The sequence below is a fragment of the Pseudophryne corroboree genome, chromosome 10, assembly GCF_028390025.1.
Source record: "Pseudophryne corroboree isolate aPseCor3 chromosome 10, aPseCor3.hap2, whole genome shotgun sequence".
NCBI classification, from domain to species: Eukaryota; Metazoa; Chordata; class Amphibia; order Anura; family Myobatrachidae; genus Pseudophryne; species Pseudophryne corroboree.
Genome location: NC_086453.1, coordinates 101,981,722 through 102,001,711, shown reverse-complemented (window position 1 = coordinate 102,001,711; position 19,990 = coordinate 101,981,722). Strand labels below are relative to the sequence as shown.

At 48.3% G+C, this 19,990-nt stretch overlaps 1 protein-coding gene across 4 annotated transcripts in view; it reads right to left on the bottom strand.

The window, feature by feature from the left end:
• The window catches only part of ISOC2 (isochorismatase domain containing 2), a 105,683-nt gene that overhangs the window by 64,786 nt on the left and 20,907 nt on the right, over positions 1-19,990 (bottom strand). The gene's annotated exons all lie outside the window — the stretch shown is intronic.

Sequence of the window (19,990 nt, the reverse complement as noted above, 5' to 3'; positions counted from 1 at the left end):
TCTGTTGAAATCAGAGCACTACATTTTGGCCACCATGCTCGATCCTAGATTTAAAGCCTACCTTGGATCTCTCTTTCCGGCAGACACAAGTCTGCTGGGGTTGAAAGACCTGCTGGTGAGAAAATTGTCAAGTCAAGCGGAACGCGACCTGTCAACATCTCCTCCTTCACATTCTCCCGCAACTGGGGGTGCGAGGAAAAGGCTCAGAATTCCGAGCCCACCCGCTGGCGGTGATGCAGGGCAGTCTGGAGCAACTGCTGATGCTGACATCTGGTCCGGACTGAAGGACCTGACAACGATTACGGACATGTCGTCTACTGTCACTGCATATGATTCTCTCAACATTGAAAGAATGGTGGAGGATTATATGAGTGACCGCATCCAAGTAGGCACGTCACACAGTCCGTACTTATACTGGCAGGAAAAAGAGGCAATTTGGAGGCCCTTGCACAAACTGGCTTTATTCTACCTAAGTTGCCCTCCCACAAGTGTGTACTCCGAAAGAGTGTTTAGTGCCGCCGCTCACCTGGTCAGCAATCGGCGTACGAGGTTACATCCAGAAAATGTGGAGAAGATGATGTTCATTAAAATGAATTATAATCAATTCCTCCGCGGAGACATTGACCAGCAGCAATTGCCTCCACAAAGTACACAGGGAGCTGAGATGGTGGATTCCAGTGGGGACGAATTGATAATCTGTGAGGAGGGGGATGTACACGGTGATATATCGGAGGATGATGATGAGGTGGACATCTTGCCTCTGTAGAGCCAGTTTGTGCAAGGAGAGATTAATTGCTTCTTTTTTGGGGGGGGTCCAAACCAACCCGTCATATCAGTCACAGTCGTGTGGCAGACCCTGTCACTGAAATGATGGGTTGGTTAAAGTGTGCATGTCCTGTTTTGTTTATACAACATAAGGGTGGGTGGGAGGGCCCAAGGACAATTCCATCTTGCACCTCTTTTTTCTTTTATTTTTCTTTGCGTCATGTGCTGTTTGGGGAGGGTTTTTTGGAAGGGCCATCCTGCGTGACACTGCAGTGCCACTCCTAGATGGGCCCGGTGTTTGTGTCGGCCACTAGGGTCGCTTATCTTACTCACACAGTCAGCTACCTCATTGCGCCTCTTTTTTTCTTTGCGTCATGTGCTGTTTGGGGAGAGTTTTTTGGAAGGGACATCCTGCGTGACACTGCAGTGCCACTCCTAGATGGGCCCGGTGTTTGTGTCGGCCACTAGGGTCGCTTATCTTACTCACACAGTCAGCTACCTCATTGCGCCTCTTTTTTTCTTTGCGTCATGTGCTGTTTGGGGAGGGTATTTTGGAAGGGACATCCTGCGTGACACTGCAGTGCCACTCCTAGATGGGCCCGGTGTTTGTGTCGGCCACTAGGGTCGCTTATCTTACTCACACAGCTACCTCATTGCGCCTCTTTTTTTCTTTGCGTCATGTGCTGTTTGGGGAGGGTATTTTGGAAGGGACATCCTGCGTGACACTGCAGTGCCACTCCTAGATGGGCCCGGTGTTTGTGTCGGCCACTAGTGTCGCTTATCTTACTCACACAGCGACCTCGGTGCAAATTTTAGGACTAAAAATAATATTGTAAGGTGTGAGGTATTCAGAATAGACTGAAAATGAGTGGAAATTATGGTTTTTGAGGTTAATAATACTTTGGGATCAAAATGACCCCCAAATTCTATGATTTAAGCTGTTTTTTAGGGTTTTTTGAAAAAAACACCCGAATCCAAAACACACCCGAATCCGACAAAAAAAATTCGGTGAGGTTTTGCCAAAACGCGGTCGAACCCAAAACACGGCCGCGGAACCGAACCCAAAACCAAAACACAAAACCCGAAAAATTTCCGGCGCTCATCTCTAGTAGTAGCCTCTTCCCTGCTGGTGCAGGGGAACCTTGATTATCACTTGCTGTATACACAGCGTTTGAATTGCAGCTAACACTATATCCCTTTCCGATGTGGAAGCTGGTAGGGCCGATTTGAAAAATCGGCGCGGGGGCACCTCCTCGAATTCCAATTTGTAACCCTGGGATTCAGGTCCGAACTGACCCAGGCCTGACTGAAAAGTCGAAGACGTGCCCCCACCGGTGCGGACTCCCTCAGGGGAGCCCCAGCGTCATGCTGTGGGTTTTGGAGCAGCCGGGGGGGACTTCTGTTCCTGGGCCCCTGCCGAAGCAGGTGCTCTCTTGCCTCTGCCCTTACCTCTGGCGAGGAAAGAGGATCCCCGACCTCTTTTGGACTTGTTCGACCGAAAGGACTGCATCTGATAGGGTGTTACTTTCTTTTGCTGTGGGGGAATATATGGTAAAAAATTTGATTTACTTGCTGTAGCTGTGGAAACCAGGTCCGTCAGCCCATCCCCAAACAATACATCACCCTTATAGGGTAGTACTTCCATATGTTTTTTGGAATCCGCATCACCCGTCCATTGGCGAGTCCATAAGGATCTTCTCGCCGAGATAGACATGGCATTGGCCCTAGAAGCTAGCAATCCAATGTCCCTTTGAGCATCCCTCATAAATAAGACTGCGTCTTTAATATGGGCTAGAGTTAAGAATATAGTATCCTTATCCATATTATCAAATTGATCGGTCAGCTCATCTGTCCAAGCTGCAATTGCGCTACACACCCATGCCGACGCAATTGTCGGTCTTAGCACAGCACCCGTATGAGAATAAATACACTTTAAGGTAGTTTCTTGCCTGCGATCTGCAGGGTCCTTAAGGGCTGCTGTGTCAGGAGACGGTAGCGCGACTTTCTTGGACAAGCGCGTCAGGGCCTTGTCCACAGTGGGGGGTGATTCCCAAATCTCCCTGTCCTGCTTAGGGAAGGGGTATGCCATATAAATTATTTTGGGGATCTGCGGTCTCTTATCCGGAGTCTCCCAAGCTTTTCCAAAAAAATCATTCAATTCATGAGATGTGGGAAAGTTAATAATCTGTTTCTTTTCCTTAAACATGTGTACCCTTGTGTCTGGGACCGAGGGTTCATCCTCAATATGCAACACGTCCCTTATTGCCACAATCATACACTGAATGGTTTTAGTCACCCTAGGGTGCAATTTTACTTCGTCGTAGTCGACACTGGAATCAGAATCCGTGTCGGTAGTAGTGTCTTGCGTTAAGGGACACTTTTGAGACCCCGACGGGCCCTGTGAGTCGGTCCAATCCGAGGATTGACCCCCTGATGTCCCCCCTAAGTCAGCCTTATCAAGCCTTTTATGTAAAGATGCCACACTTGCATTCAACATATGCCACATGTCCATCCAATCTGGAGTCGGCACAACCGACGGGGACACACCACTCATTTGCTCCACCTCCTCCTTGGAGAAGCCTTCTGCCTCAGACATGTCGACACACACGTACCGACACCCCACACACACAGGGATTAACCTATAAGGGGACAAAACCTCAACCAGGCTCTAAGGAGAGACAGAGAGAGAGTATGCCAGCACACACCAGCGCTTAAAAACACTGGAAAAAATATGTCCAGATAGCGCTTTTCTATATACAATATGCCAATTCCCACTCACTGCGTCGCTAATGTGCCCCCCTCCTCTTTTTTCCAGCCTGTGAAGTTCAGCAGGGGAGAGACCAGGGAGCCAGCGTTTTCCTCATGCAGCTTCTGTGGAGAAAATGGCGCTGGTTAGTGCTGAGGATCAAGCCCCGCCCACCCGACGGCGGGCTTCGGTCCCAGTGATTTTCCAATAAAAATGGCGGGGGATCATAGATTTACTGCCTCCGCAGCCTAATCAATCTGCATTTGCCCAAATGTGAAATTTATTGCTGCCCAGGGCGCCCCCCCCTGCGCCATGCACCCTTCAGTGCTGCTCTGTGTGTGTGTGACTGGGAGCAATGGCGCGCCCTTACCTCATGAAGATCTGATGTCTTCTGCCGCCTAACATGTCTTCTGCCTTCTCATCCGGCTTCTATCTTCGGCATCTGTGAGGAGGACGGCAGCGCGGCTCCGGGACGAACCCCAGGTGAGACCTGTGTTCCGACTCCCTCTGGAGCTAATGGTGTCCAGTAGCCTTAGAAGCAGTGCCCAACTTGACAAGCCAGCTCTGCTTCTCTCTCCTCGGTCCCACGATGCAGGGAGCCTGTTGCCAACAGGACTCCCTGAAAATAAAAAACCTAACAAAATTCTTCTTCAACAGAAAACTCTGGAGAGCTCTCTGCAGTGCACCCATTCTCCTCTGGGCACAAGATCTGAGGTCTGGAGGAGGGGCATAGAGGGAGGAGCCAGTGCACACCCATAGTCAAAGTTCTTTTTAAGTGCCCTATCTCCTGCGGAGCCCGTCTATACCCCATGGTCCTTACGGAGTCCCCAGCATCCTCTAGGACGTAAGAGAAATCTGTGAGGTGGGAGTTCTTGAAACTCCGGTCTGTACCCCTGGGCAACAATGTCTTGTACCCAGGGGTCTAGTCATGATGATGCTCTGATGTGACTGAAATCCCTTAGTCTGGCTCCCACCTGCCTGATCCCCAGGCTGGGAGGTCCACCGTCATGTTGAAAATTTTGAGGAAGCAGAACCTGGCTTCTGTTCCTGGGAACCTGCTGATGCAGGTTTTATAGATTTCTCCCGGCATCATCTAAAGAAAGTGGAAGGGTGTTTAGACTCTTTAACTTTTGCGGTCCAAAAATACTGCATCGTAGACGTAGAATAAGATTTCCTAGCCGGTGGCGCTGCTGAGGGAAGGAAGGTTGACTTACCTGCAGTTGCCGTGGAGATCCACGCATCTAACGCGTCCCCAAACAGAGCCCGACCTGTGAATGGTAGGTTCTCACTTTTCTTGGATTCCGCATTCGCAGACCATTGGAACAGCTAGAGTCCTCTGCGAGCCGAGACAGCCATGGAAGAAGCCCTTGCATTAAGGTGGCCAAGGTCCTTCAGGGCCTCCACCATGAAACCTGCAAAATCCTGTATGTGACGCAAAAATAAGTCAATGTCACTCCTATCCAGAGTATCTAAATCCTCTAGTAATGTGCCGGACCACTTTACTATGGCTTTAAAGCCACTCGTGTAGCAGTGTATATTGATTTGAGCATAGTCTCAATCTTGCGATCAGCCGGCTCTTTGAAAGCGGTTGAACCAGGGACAGGTAAAACTACCTTTTTTGAGAATCTAGATACAGAAGCGTCGACTATAGGCGGATTTTCCCACTTTTTCCTGTCCTCTTCAGGAAAGGGAAAAGCAACGAGAACCCTTTTGGGGATCTAGAATTTTTTCTCTGGGTTTTCCCATGATTTTTCAAACAAGGAGTTCAACTCCTTTGAAGCGGGAAAAATAAGATTTTAAACCTACCGGTAAATCTTTTTCTCGTAGTCCGTAGAGGATGCTGGGGACTCCGTAAGGACCATGGGGATAGACGGGCTCCGCAGGAGACATGGGCCCTTTAAGAAAGACTTTAGATCTGGTGTGCACAGGCTCCTCCCTCTATGCCCCTCCTCCAGACCTCAGTACGAGGAAAGGATTTTTGTTACTCTAAGAGCAAAATTCATACCAGCCACACCAATCACACCGTATAACTTGAGATATACTACCCAGTTAACAGTATGAAAAAAACAAACATAGCACCAGTCCAGGACCGATGAAACTATAACATAACCCTTATGTAAGCAATAACTATATACAAGTCTTGCAGAAGTAGTCCGCACTTGGGACGGGCGCCCAGCATCCTCTACGGACTACGAGAAAAAGATTTACCAGTAGGTTTAAAATCTTATTTTCTCTAACGTCCTAGAGGATGCTGGGGACTCCGTAAGGACCATGGGGATTATACCAAAGCTCCCAAGCGGGCGGGAGAGTGCGGATGACTCTGCAGCAACGATTGAGCAAACAGGAGGTCCTCCTCAGCCAGGGTATCAAACTTATAGAACTTTGCAAAGGTGTTTGAACCCGACCAAGTAGTAACTCGGCACAGCTGTAGCGCCGAGACCCCTCGGGCAGCCACCCAAGAAGAGCCCACCTTCCTAGTGGAATGGGCCTTGACCTATTTTAGGTAACGGCAATCCCGCCGTAGAATGCGCCTGCTGAATCGTGTTACAGATCCAGAGAGCAATAGCCTGCTTTGAAGCAGGGGCACCAATCTTGTTGGTTGCATACATGACTAACAGTGCTTCTGTTTTTCTGACTGTAGCCGTTCTGGCCACGTAAATTTTCAAAGCCCTGACCACATCAAGGGACTCGGCATCCTCCAAGTCACGCGTAGACACAGGCACCACAATAGGTTGGTTCATATGAAAGGATGAAAACACTTTTTTTTTTTTGGCAGGAATTGAGGACGAGTCCGCAATTCCGCTCTATCCATATGGAAAACCAGATAGGGGCTTTTATGTGATAAAGCCGCTAATTCCGACACTCGCCTAGTCGAAGCCAAGGCTAATAACAAGACCATCTTCCAAGTGAGATATTTCAACTCCACCGTTTTAAGTGGTTCAAACCAGTGGGACTTAATGAAACTTAACACCACGTTAAGGTCCCAAGGCGCCACCAGAGGTACAAAAGGAGGCTGAATATGCAGTACTCCCTTCACAAGAGTTTGTACTTCAGGGAGAGAGGTCAATTCCTTTTGAAAGAAAATGGATAAGGCCGAAATCTGAACCTTAATAGATCCTAATTTTAGGCCCAAATTCACTCCAGTTTGCAGGAAGTGAAGGAAACGGCCCAGATGGAATTCTTCCGTAGGAGCATTCCTGGCCTCACACCAAGAAACATTTTTTCGCCATATACGGTGATAATGTTTAGATGTCACGTCTTTCCTAGCCTTTATTAGCTTAGTAATGACCTCATCCGGAATACCCTTTTCCGCTAGGATCCGGCGTTCAACCGCCATGCCGTCAAACGCAGCCGCGGTAAGTCTTGGAACAGACAGGGCCCCTGTTGCAACAGGTCCTGTCTTAGAGGAAGAGGACACGGATCTTCTGTGAGCATTTCCTGCAGATTCGGATACCAGGTCCTTCGTGGCCAATCTGGAACAATGAGGATTGTTCTCACTCCTCTTTTTCTTACTATTCTCAACACCTTGGGTATGAGAGGAAGAGGAGGAAATACCTAGACTGACTGGAACACCCACGGTGTCACTAGGGCGTCTACAGCTACTGCCTGAGGGTCTCTTGACCTGGCGCAATACCTCTGTAGCTTTTTGTTGAGGCGGGACCCCATCATGTCTATCTGTGGCAGTCCCCACTGACTTGCAATCTGTGCAAAGGCTTCCTAAAGAAGTCCTCTCTTGGATGCAGGTCGTGTTTGCTGAGGGAGTCTGTTTCTCAGTTGTCCACTCCCGGAATGAACTGCTGAAAATGCGCTTACATGATTTTCCGCCCAGCGGAGAATCCTGGTGGCTTCTGCCATTTCCACTCTGCTCTTTGTGCCGCCTTGGCGGTTTACATGAGCCCCTGCGGTGATGTTGTCTGACTGGATCAGAACCGGTAGGTCGCGAAGCAATGTCTCCGCTTGCCGAAGGGCGTTGTATATGGCCCCTCAGCTCCAGGATGTTGATCTGAATACAAGTTTTTTAACTTGACCCAAAGACCTTGGAAGTTTCTTCCCTGTGTGACTGCTCCCCCACCTCGGAGGCTCGTGTCCGTGGCTACCAGAATCCAGTCCTGGATGGTGAACCTGCGACACTGCAGAAGGTGAGCACTCTGCAGCCACCATAGGAGAGACACCCTGGCCCTATGGGACAGGGTGATTAACTGATGCATCTGTAGATGTGATCCGGACCACTTGTCCCGTAGATCCCAATGGAAGGTCCTCGTATGGAACCTGCCGAAGGGAATGGCCCCGTAAGATGCCACCATCTTTCTCAGGACCCGAGTGCAGTGATGCACTGACACCTGTTTTGGCTTTAATAGGTTTTTTTACCACAGTCATTAGTTCCTGGGCCTTCTCTATCAGAAGATAAACCCATTTCTGGTCCGTATCCAGAATAATACCCAAGAAGGGCAGACGAGTCATAGGAACCAACTGTGACTTCGGGATATTAAGAATCCAGCTGAGTTGCTGTGACACCTTCAGCGAAAGTGACACTCTATTCAACAACTGCTCTTTTGATCTCGCCCTTATAAGGAGATCGTCCAAGTATGGGATAATTGTGACTCCTTGCTTGCGTAGGAGCACCATCATTTCCGCCAATTACCCTGAAATTGGTAATGACAATACTGTACCGCAATTCTCAGGTACGCCTGATGGGGTGGATAAACGGGAACATGAAGGTATGCAGCCTTTATGTCTAGATACACCATAAAACCCCCCCCTTCCAGGCTGGCTATGATCGCTCTAAGCGATTCCACCTTGAATTTGAACCTTTTCAAGTATAGGTTCAGAGCTTTTAATCTTAAAATAGGGCTGACTGAACCGTCCGGTTTCGGGACTACAGCCAAGGTTGAGTAATATCCCCTTCCTTGTTGAAGGAGGGGAACCTTGAGCACCACCTGTTGGAGATACAATGTGTGAATTGTATTTAATATTATCTCCCTTTCTGGGGGAGAAGCTGGTATGGCCGATAAGGAAGACCGGCGAGGAGGCACCTCTTCGAATTCCAGCTTGTAACCCTGAGAAACAATTTCTATTGCCCAGGGATCCACCTGTGAGTGAACTCAGATGTGGCTGAAGAGTCGAAGACGCGCTCCCACTGGGGCGGACTCCCTACGGGGAGCCCCAGCGTCATGCGGTGGATTTTGTAGAGGCCGGGGAGGACTTCTGTTCCTGGGAACTAGCTGTGTCCTCTGCCCTTACCTCTGGTAAGAAAGGACGCTCCTCGTGCTTTCTTGTTTTTCTGCGACCGAAAGGACTGCATCTGATAATGTCGTGCTTTCTTAGGCTGTGAGGGAATATAAGGCAAAAAATCAGATTTACCAGCTATAGCTGTGGAGACCAGGTCAGAGAGCCCTTCTCCACACAATTCCTCACCCTTGTAAGGTAAAACCTCCATATGCCTCTTTTAGTCGGCATCACCTGTCCATTGCATGTTCCACAGGACACGTCTAGCAGAAATCGACATAGCGTTGACTCTAGAACCCAGCAGACCAATGTGTCTTTGGGCATGTCTTATATATAAGACAGCATCTTTTATATATATCCTAGGGTCAATTACATGGTATCCTTATCTAGGGTTTCAATCTCCGCTGATAAGGTATCTGTCCACGCTGCTGCAGCGCTATAAACCCATGCCGACACAATCGCCGGTCTGAGTAGTGTACCAGAATGTGTGTAAATGGACTTCAAAGTACTTTTCTGCATGCTATCTGCAGGATCCCTGAGGGTAGCTGTATCTTGGTATGTCAGCGCTACCTTTTGGGTAAATGTGTCAACACCTTGTCCACCCTAGGGGAGGATTCCTATCGTATCCTGGCCCTAGCAGGAAAAGGATACGCCATGAGAATTCTTTTGGGAAACTGCAGTTTCTTGTCTGGAGATTCCCGCTCTTTTTCACACAATTCATTTGATTCATGAGAGGGGGGAAATGTTATCTCAGCTTTCTTCCCCTTAAACATGTGTACCCTCGTGTCAGGGACAGATGGGTCATCAGTGATATGCAAAACATCTTTTATTACAATAATAATATATTAAATACTTTTCTGCCAGTTTTGGCTGTAACTTTGCATCATCGTAGTCGACACTGGAGTCAGACTCCGTGTCGGTATCAGTGTCTATTATTTTGGATAGTGGGTGTTTTGAGACTCTGAAGGTCCCTGCGACATAGGGACAGACATGGGTAGACTCCCTGTCTGTTCTCTAATCTTTTGTGCAATAAATTTACCTCAGCACTTAATTCCACATATCCAGTCAGGTGTCGGCGTTGTCGACGGAGACACCACACAAACACATTTACTCCATCTCCTCCTTAGAAGAGCCTTTTACCTCAGACATGTCGACACACACGTACCGACACACCACACACTCAGGGAATCCTCTTATCTGAAGACAGTTCCTCCACAAGGCCCTTTGGAGAGACAGAGAGAGAGAGTATGCCAGCACACACCCAGCGCTAATACCCCAGGAAAAAACACACAATGTGTTTACCCAGTAGCGCTGTAATACTATTATTTGCTGCCAATTATGTGCCCCCCCCCCCCCCCCTCTTCTCTGAAACCCCTTTTCACCGTGGATAAGCAGGGGAGAGTCCGGGGAGCTTCCTCTCAGCTGTGCTGTTGAGAAAATGGCGCTGGTGAGTGCTGAGGGAGAAGCCCCGCCCCCTCGGCGGCGGGCTTCTGTCCCGCTTAAATATAATAAAAACTGGCGGGGGCTCTTTATATATACAGTGCCTAGCTGTATATATATATAATAAGAATTTACTTACCGATAATTCTATTTCTCGTAGTCCGTAGTGGATGCTGGGGACTCCGTCAGGACCATGGGGATTAGCGGCTCCGCAGGAGACAGGGCACAAAAGTAAAAGCTTTTAGGATCAGGTGGTGTGCACTGGCTCCTCCCCCTATGACCCTCCTCCAAGCCTCAGTTAGGATACTGTGCCCGGACGAGCGTACACAATAAGGAAGGATTTTGAATCCCGGGTAAGACTCATACCAGCCACACCAATCACACTGTACAACCTGTGATCTGAACCCAGTTAACAGCATGATAACAGCGGAGCCTCTGAAAAGATGGCTCACAACAATAATAACCCGATCTTTGTAACAATAACTATGTACAAGTATTGCAGACAATCCGCACTTGGGATGGGCGCCCAGCATCCACTACGGACTACGAGAAATAGAATTATCGGTAAGTAAATTCTTATTTTCTCTGACGTCCTAAGTGGATGCTGGGGACTCCGTCAGGACCATGGGGATTATACCAAAGCTCCCAAACGGGCGGGAGAGTGCGGATGACTCTGCAGCACCGAACGAGAGAACTCCAGGTCCTCCTCAGCCAGGGTATCAAATTTGTAGAATTTTGCAAACGTGTTTTCCCCTGACCAAGTAGCAGCTCGGCAAAGTTGTAAAGCCGAGACCCCTCGGGCAGCCGCCCAAGATGAGCCCCCCTTCCTTGTGGATTGGGCATTTACAGATTTTGGCTGTGGCAGGCCTGCCACAGAATGTGCGAGCTGAATTGTACTACAAATTCAACGAGCAATCGTCTGCTTAGAAGCAGGAGCACCCAGCTTGTTGGGTGCATAAAGTATAAACAGCGAGTCAGACTTTCTGACTCCAGCCGTCCTGGAACATATATTTTCAGGGCCCTGACAACGTCTAGCAACTTGGAGTCCTCCAAGTCCCTAGTATCCGCAGGTACCACAATAGGTTGGTTCAGGTGAAACGCTGACACCACCTTAGGAAGAAACTGGGGACGAGTCCGCAGTTCTGCCCTGTCCGAATGGAAAATCAGATATGGGCTTTTGTAAGACAAAGCCACCAATTCTGACACTCGCCTGGCCGAGGCCAGGGCCAACCGCATGGTCACTTTCCATGTGAGATATTTAAAATCCACAGATTTGAGCGGTTCAAACCAATGTGATTTGAGGAATCCCAACACTACGTTGTGATCCCACGGTGCCACTGGAGGCACAAAAGGGGCTGTATATGCAATACTCCCTTAACAAACGTCTGGACTTCAGGAACTGAAGCCAATTCTTTCTGGAAGAAAATCGACAGGGCCGAAATCTGAACCTTAATGGACCCCCATTTGAGGCCCATAGACACTCCTGTCTTCAGGAAATGCAGGAATCGACCGAGTTAAAATTCCTCCGTGGGGGCCCTCCTGGCCTCACACCACGCAACAATTTTTCGCCAAATACGGTGATAATGTTGTGCGGTCCCCTCCTTCCTGGCTTTGACCAGGATAGGAATGACTTCCTCCGGAATGCCTTTTTCCTTCAGGATCCGGCGTTCAACCGCCATGCCGTCAAACGCAGCCGCGGTAAGTCTTGGAACAGACAGGGTCCCTGCTGAAGCAGGTCCCTTCTTAGCGGCAGAGGCCATGAGTCCTCTGTGAGCATCTCTTGAAGTTCCGGGTACCAAGTCCTTCTTGGCCAATCCAGAGCCACGAGTATAGTTCTTACTCCTCTCCGTCTTATAATTCTCAGTACCTTGTGTATGAGAGGCAGAGGAGGGAACACATACACTGACTGGTACACCCACGGTGTTACCAGAGCGTCCACAGCTATTGCCTGAGGGTCTCTTGACCTGGCGCAATACCTGTCCAGTTTTTTATTCAGGCGGGACGCCATCATGTCCACCTTTGGTCTTTCCCAATGGTTCACAATCATGTGGAAGACTTCCCGATGAAGTCCCCACTCTCCCGGGCGTCGGAATGAACACTGCTGACAGTGCTATCACCTGATTTTCCGCCCAGCGAAGAATCCTTGCAGTTTCTGCTATTGCCCTTCTGCTTCTTGTGCCGCCCTGTCTGTTTACGTGGGCGACTGCCGTGATGTTGTCCCACTGGATCAATACCGGCTGACCTTGAAGCAGAGGTCTTGCTAAGCTTAGAGCATTGTAACTTGCCCTTTGCTCCAGTATATTTATGTGGAGATAATTTTCCAGACTTGATCACACTCCCTGGAAAAAAAATTTTCCTGTGTGACTGCTCCCCAGCCTCTCAGGCTGGCATCCCTGGTCACCAGGACCCTTCCTGAATGCCGAATCTGCGGCCCATTAGTAGATGAGTACTTTGCAGCCACCGCAGAAGAAACACCCTTGTCCTTGGAGACAGGGTTATCCGCTGATGCATCTGAAAATGCGATCCGGACCATTTTTCCAGCAGATCCCACTGAAAAGTTCTTGCGTGAAAACTGCCGAATGGAATCGCTTCGTAAGAAGCCACCATTTTACCCAGGACCCTTGTGCAATGATGCACTGACACTTTTCCTGGTTTTAGGAGGTTCCTGACTAGCTCGGGATAACTCCCTGGCTTTCTTCTCCGGGAGAAACACCCTTTTCTGGACTGTGTCCAGAATCATCCCTAGGAACAGCCGATGTGTCGTCGGAAACAACTGCGGTTTTGGAATATTTAGAATCCACCCGTGCTGTCGTAGAACTACTTGAGATAGTGCTACTCCGACCTCCAACTGTTCTCTGGACCTTGCTCTTATCAGGAGGTCGTCCATTTTCTTTGAAGAAGAATCATCATTTCGGCCATTACCTTGGTAAAGACCCGGGGTGCCGTGGACAATCCAAACGGCAGCGTCTGAAACTGATAGTGACAGTTCTGTACCACGAACCTGAGGTACCCTTGGTGAGAAGGGAAAATTGGGACATGGAGGTAAGTATCCCTGATGACCCGGGACACCCTATAGTCTCCTTCTTCCTGGTTCGCTATCACTGCTCTGAGTGACTCCATCTTGATTTGAACCTTTGTAAGTGTTCAAATATTTCAGATTTAGAATAGGTCTCACCGAGCCTTCTGGCTTCAGTACCACAACATAGTGTGGAATAATACCCCTTTCCTTGTTGTAGGAGGGGTACTTTGATTATCACCTGCTGGGAATACAGCTTGTGAATTGTTTCCAATACTGCCTCCCTGTCGGAGGGAGACGTTGGTAAAGCAGACTTCAGGAACCTGCGAGGGGGAAACGTCTCGACTTTCCAATCTGTACCCCTGGGATACTACTTGTAGGATCCAGGGGTCCTGTACGGCCCCAGCGTCATGCTGAGAAACTTGGCAGAAGCGGTGGAGGGCTTCTGTTCCTGGGAATGGGCTGCCTGCTGCAGTCTTCTTCCCTTTCCTCTATCTCTGGGCAGATATGACTCTTATGGGGACGAAAGGACTGAGGCTGAAACGACGGTGTCTTTTTCTGCAGAGATGTGACTTAGGGTAAAAACGGTGGATTTTCCAGCAGTTGCCGTGGCCACCAGGTCCGATGGACCGACCCCAAATAACTCCTCCCCTTTATACGGCAATACTTCTTTGTGCCGTTTGGAATCTGCATCACCTGACCACTGTCGTGTTCATAAACATCTTCTGGCAGATATGGACATCGCACTTACTCTTGATGCCAGAGTGCAAATATCCCTCTGTGCATCTCGCATATATAAATGCATCCTTTAAATGCTCTATAGTCAATAAAATACTGTCCCTGTCAAGGGTATCAATATTTTTAGTCAGGGAATCCGACCAAGCCACCCCAGCTCTGCACATCCAGGCTGAGGCGATCGCTGGTCGCAGTATAACACCAGTATGTGTGTATATACTTCTTAGGATATTTTCCTTGAGGACGGCCCTATCTGGAGACGGTACCGCCACTTGTTTTGATAAGCGTGTGAGCGCCTTATCCACCCTAAGGGGTGTTTCCCAACGCGCCCTAACTTCTGGCGGGAAAGGGTATACCGCCAATAATTTTCTATCGGGGGAAACCCACGCATCATCACACACTTCATTTAATTTATCTGATTCAGGAAAAACTACAGGTAGTTTTTTCACACCCCACATAATACCCTTTTTTGTGGTACTTGTAGTATCAGAAATATGTAACACCTCCTTCATTGCCCTTAACAAGTAACGTGTGGCCCTAAAGGAAAATACGTTTGTTTCTTCACCGTCGACACTGAAATCAGTGTCCGTGTCTGTGTCTGTGTCGACCGACTGAGGTAAATGGGCGTTTTAAAGCCCCTGACGGTGTTTGAGACGCCTGGACAGGTACTATTTTGTTTGCCGGCCGTCTCTGTTGACATTATCACGTAATTCCTTGAATAAGCCATCCATTCCGGTGTCGACTCCCTAGAGAGTGACATCACCATTACAGGCAATTGCTCCGCCTCCTCACCAACATCGCCCTCATACATGTCGACACACACGTACCGACACACAGCACACACACAGGGAATGCTCTGATAGAGGACAGGACCCCACTAGCCCTTTGGGGAGACAGAGGGAGAGTTTGCCAGCACACACCAAAAACGCTATAATTATACAGGGACAGCCTTTATATAAGTGTTTTTCCCTTATAGCATTTTAATATATATAGTCATATCGCCAAATAAGTGCCCCCCCTCTCTGTTTTAACCCTGTTTCTGTAGTGCAGTGCAGGGGAGAGCCTGGGAGCCTTCCCACCAGCATTTCTGTGAGGGAAAATGGCGCTGTGTGCTGAGGAGAATAGGCCCCGCCCCCTTTTCGGCGGGCTTCTTCTCCCGTTTTTCTGAGTCCTGGCAGGGGTTAAATACATCCATATAGCCCCCAGGGGCTATATGTGATGTATTTTTAGCCAGAATAAGGTACTATCATTGCTGCCCAGGGCGCCCCCCCCAGCGCCCTGCACCCTCAGTGACCGCTGCTATGAAGTGTGCTGACAACAATGGCGCACAGCTGCAGTGCTGTGCGCTACCTTATGAAGACTGAAAAGTCTTCTGCCGCCGGTTTCTGGACCTCTTCATTTTTCGGCATCTGCAAGGGGGTCGGCGGCGCGGCTCCGGGACGAACCCCAGGGTGAGACCTGTGTTCCGACTCCCTCTGGAGCTAATGGTGTCCAGTAGCCTAAGAAGCCAATCCATCCTGCACGCAGGTGAGTTCACTTCTCTCCCCTAAGTCCCTCGATGCAGTGAGCCTGTTGCCAGCAGGACTCACTGAAAATAAAAAACCTAACAAAACTTTTACTCTAAGCAGCTCTTTAGGAGAGCCACCTAGATTGCACCCTTCTCGGCCGGGCACAAAAATCTAACTGAGGCTTGGAGGAGGGTCATAGGGGGAGGAGCCAGTGCACACCACCTGATCCTAAAAGCTTTTACTTTTGTGCCCTGTCTCCTGCGGAGCCGCTAATCCCCATGGTCCTGACGGAGTCCCCAGCATCCACTTAGGACGTCAGAGAAATATATATATATATATATATATATATCTCTTTTGCCAGAAATTAGGTTTTTATTGCTGCCCAGGGCGCCCCCCCCCTGCACCCTGCACCCTTACAGTGACTGCCGTGTGTGAGGTGTGTGGGAGCAATGGCGCACAGCTGCACTGCTGTGCGTTACCTCAGTAAAGATCATGAAGTCTTCTGCCGCCTCTGAAGTTTTCTTTTCTTCTCATACTCACCCGGCTTCTATCTTCCGGCTCTGTGAGGAGGACGGCGGGGCGGGGGACGGGACGAACTCCAGGGCGAGACCTGTGTTTTGACTCCCTCTGGAGCTAATGGTGTCCAGTAGCCTAAGAAACAGAGCCTTGAAACTCAGAGAAGTATGTCTGTTTCTCTCTCCTCAGTCCCTCGATGCAGGGAGTCTGTTGCCAGCATGCTCCCTGAAAATAAAAAACCTAACTAAAATACTTTCTGACAGGAAACTCAGGAGAGCTCCCTGTAGTGCACCCATCTCCTCTGGGCACAGTATCAAACTGAGGTCTGGAGGAGGGGCATAGAGGGAGGAGCCAGTGCACACCAGATCTAAAGTCTTTCTTAAAGTGCCCATGTCTCCTGCGGAGCCCGTCTATCCCCATGGTCCTTACGGAGTCCCCAGCATCCTCTAGGACGTAAGAGAAAGTAAGGGAGGTTTTCTTATCATCTTTAAAGTAAGCCTCATCTACCTGCTCAGGTACTTTCTCAGTAACGTGTAAAATGTCCCTAAAGGCCTCAATCATGAGTTGCACCCCCTTAGCCAGCTATGCATCTCCTCCCTGCAGATCCCCATCACCATCCCCTGTATCGGTTTGCATTATCTGGGCAAGAGCGCACTTTTTTGGGTATGCGTTAGAAGAGGTAGCGGGAGCAGGATGCTTTAAAATAGGCTTGTCCAACCTGCGGCCCAGGTCGGCTAGTTATGCGGCCCAGTGCAATTTTTAATTTTTTAAGAAATTCTAAAGTTTCAAGTTACACTGCCGGCGCTTGCGGCCGGAATGCGGCCGGAATGCGGCCGGGGCACGTCACAACGGTGACGCCAGCGCGCTTCACCCGCCCCATCCATTATATTAGCTCCGAGAGGCCACATCTTGCGGCCTGTGCGAAGTATGGGTGAGCGCGTCACAAAAGTGACGCCAGCACGCCAGCGCACCAGCTTCACCTGCCCCCCGTCCATTTTAGAAGCTCCTACAGGCCACATCTTGCTGCCTGTGCGGAGTGTAGGTGAGCCGGTTGAACTGTATTGCGCTGCGGCCATCACTATCGCGCAGCGCTCCCCCACTGTTTTGCAGGGTCGGACTGGCCCACTGGGGACCTAATGAAACACCCGGTGGGCTCCGACCTGCAATAAATTAGCTCATTTTTGCCGTGATTGATGGCGGCTTTTAACTGCTGCGTAGGCCGCCATCTCTCTGCAGGATTTATTATTCCCCGTATACAATGTCCGCAGCCCTGTTCCTCCTCTGTCTCCTCTGCAATGTTGTGGCCCTTATACCCCATTACGGTCTTACCTTGTACATTATCATACCAGGCACACATCTATGCACAACAAGAGGCAGCATCCTTAACGGCAGTCCCCACTGCAGCATCCATAAAGGCAGACAGTCCTCATCCCAGCATCCGAACTCTCAGGTAAGCCACTTTCTGGTAGTCTCCTGTCATTCTCCACCCACATAGCTCCATATTTAACCAAGATCTTCTCTCCCTCCAGGCATTCATTACTTCAGGCCTCATACCAGCATCCATCAAGGCTGACAGTCCTCGTACCAGCATCCATTAAAGCAGACAGTCTTCATTCCAGCATCCTAACTCCAGGTAAGCCACTTTCTGGTAGTAAGGAGACTAAGGCTGGGTTCACACAACGGATTTTGACACAAAATTGGCTGTGGAATTCTGCATCAAAATCCAATTGCATTCCACTTCCCATTAATTTGAAAGGAAAATCTGTAGCATAATGCACATAGTAATCACATTGATTATTAAACCAAGCTTTCTAAAAAAGTCCTTTTTTTTTTACATTCCAGCATGGCTTCTGAAATGTCAAAAAATAAAAACAAACACAAAAAAAGAAAAATTATAGATGAAGGAAGATTGTTCCAAGAAAAGTGGACAACAAGTTCCATCGAAGCAAATATGGATGCATTGGTGGCTGAGAAACAATGTCAAACATCTCACTAACTTCATTTCCAAGTAAGTTTAATATGTTAACTGTTTTCTATGGTTTTTTTGGATGATCAGGTATCGTTACTGTTATTTTATTTTATGTGCGGCCCAAACCAAATTTTCATCTTCTAATGTGGCCCAGGGAAGGTGAAAGGTTGGACACCCCTGCTTTAAAACCTCCACAGATTGTTGTAAAACCTGTGTTACATTCTCAGTATGTGACACCCTAGAAGACATCTGGGATATCATTTCCCAAGGGGATTCAAATTGAGAAGGTACATGGCAATCCTGAGTACATGGAATTGACTCTTCAGGAGAAGATTCACACTCTGCAGCACAAGAAACAGAGTCCCTGGACATGGTAATGTGAGATATACAGCCACACACACAAAAATGTCAGACACAATTTCCCCAGATTACCTTCAGAGAGACAAAGAGTATAAGGAGCCAGCCACACAGCGCCCCAGTAGGCAGTTACATATAAGAAATGGCTGGCGCTGGCTGAGTAACCTTAATAGGATAAACAGATTGTCTAAAAACACTCTGGAGAACCATTAACTTCTAGAGTTGGTTCCTACTATCCCCCACCCCCCCTTTCCCCTGTAAGTCCCACGAAGCAGGGAGGCTGTTGCCAGCAGCCTTCCTGTACCTAACACTCTTAGAAAAACAATAAAACTAGAAAAACTCCTAGGAGCTCCCCTAGCTGTGACCGGCTCCTCTGGGCACATTTTCTAAACTGAGTCTGGTAGGAGGGGCATAGAGGGAGGAGCCACCCCACACTATTAAACTCTTAAAGTGCCCATGGCTCCCAAGGGACCCGTCTATACTCCATGGTACTAAATGGAACCCCAGCATCCTCTAGGACGCAAGAGAAAGGAAGGATGAAAACAGCAGCATAAATGAGAGAAAGTTTATTTTGGTAAAAGCAGATGATACTAAGGTGGAATATGTATATTTCAAAGAGGAAGAAGATGCAGCACAGAAGCACAAACACAGAACAACTGGATGAGTCTATGAAGGGACCAGCACACCCTGAAACTGCCAAATCTATCACAGAGGAGCATCACTGATTGAAAAAAGGTTAATAATGAAACAAATTTTACAATACAAAACATGCAAATAACTTTGGTACTCTTATTTGCTATTATTATTTATAGACAGAAATATGTCAGCTAGCTGGATGTAGTCATAACGTCAACATTCATTATGTTGAAATCACAATGTCGGCATGTGCAGATTGACGACATGTTCACAATGTAAACAGCTAAAATGTCAGCAGATAGATCCTTTTTTTTTTTGTTCTTTATTTTGAGGGATAACAGGTTTAGACAAAAAATATTTATAATGAATAGCAGCATGGTCCATTATTACTTAAAAACATCAGACTCTATTTGTTCCTTATGCTTTTTTTAGGTTTAGGATAGCCTTCTATTTATTCCAAGCTTGTTTACATGCCCTTATTGTAGCTTGCTGACACTCCTCTGCCAAACAAGTTAATGGGGTGAGGAAGCCATCTTACCTGCAACTGGCTGAGTATCTACTGAAGCGGGCGGTCATGTCAGGATAATGTTATTCCCTGATGGGTCTCCATAAGGAGCAGTTACCATCATGTATTATGATATATACATATATTTTTTTTTCCCATTTCAATTAAATTGCGTCATAGGAAAGTTCAACTAGGTTTACATATGGAAAAATATTTTTAGGTATAGTAAAATGGTATAGGAGGGGTTTGGGGTGTCCTTGCTTAAACAAAACCTTAGTTCACCTACTGCGTGTATATTTATCTTTGTCTGCTTCTGCTGAACTGCATGTTTCACAGCACACACTTATAATACATGGCTGTCAGTGCATTCTGTGACACACTGAGCGGGATGTAATGGCGTCCGAGATCACTGGAGGTGCAGGATGCCGGACAATCTGACTTTTTTTTTTAAAGGGGAAATCACTTACAAGGCATGGTGTTGCCTTGTAAGTGATTGCCCCTTTAAAAAATGGTCTGAGCTTGGACAGCATCCTGCACTTCCGGCGATCTCAGACGCCATTACCTTCCGCAG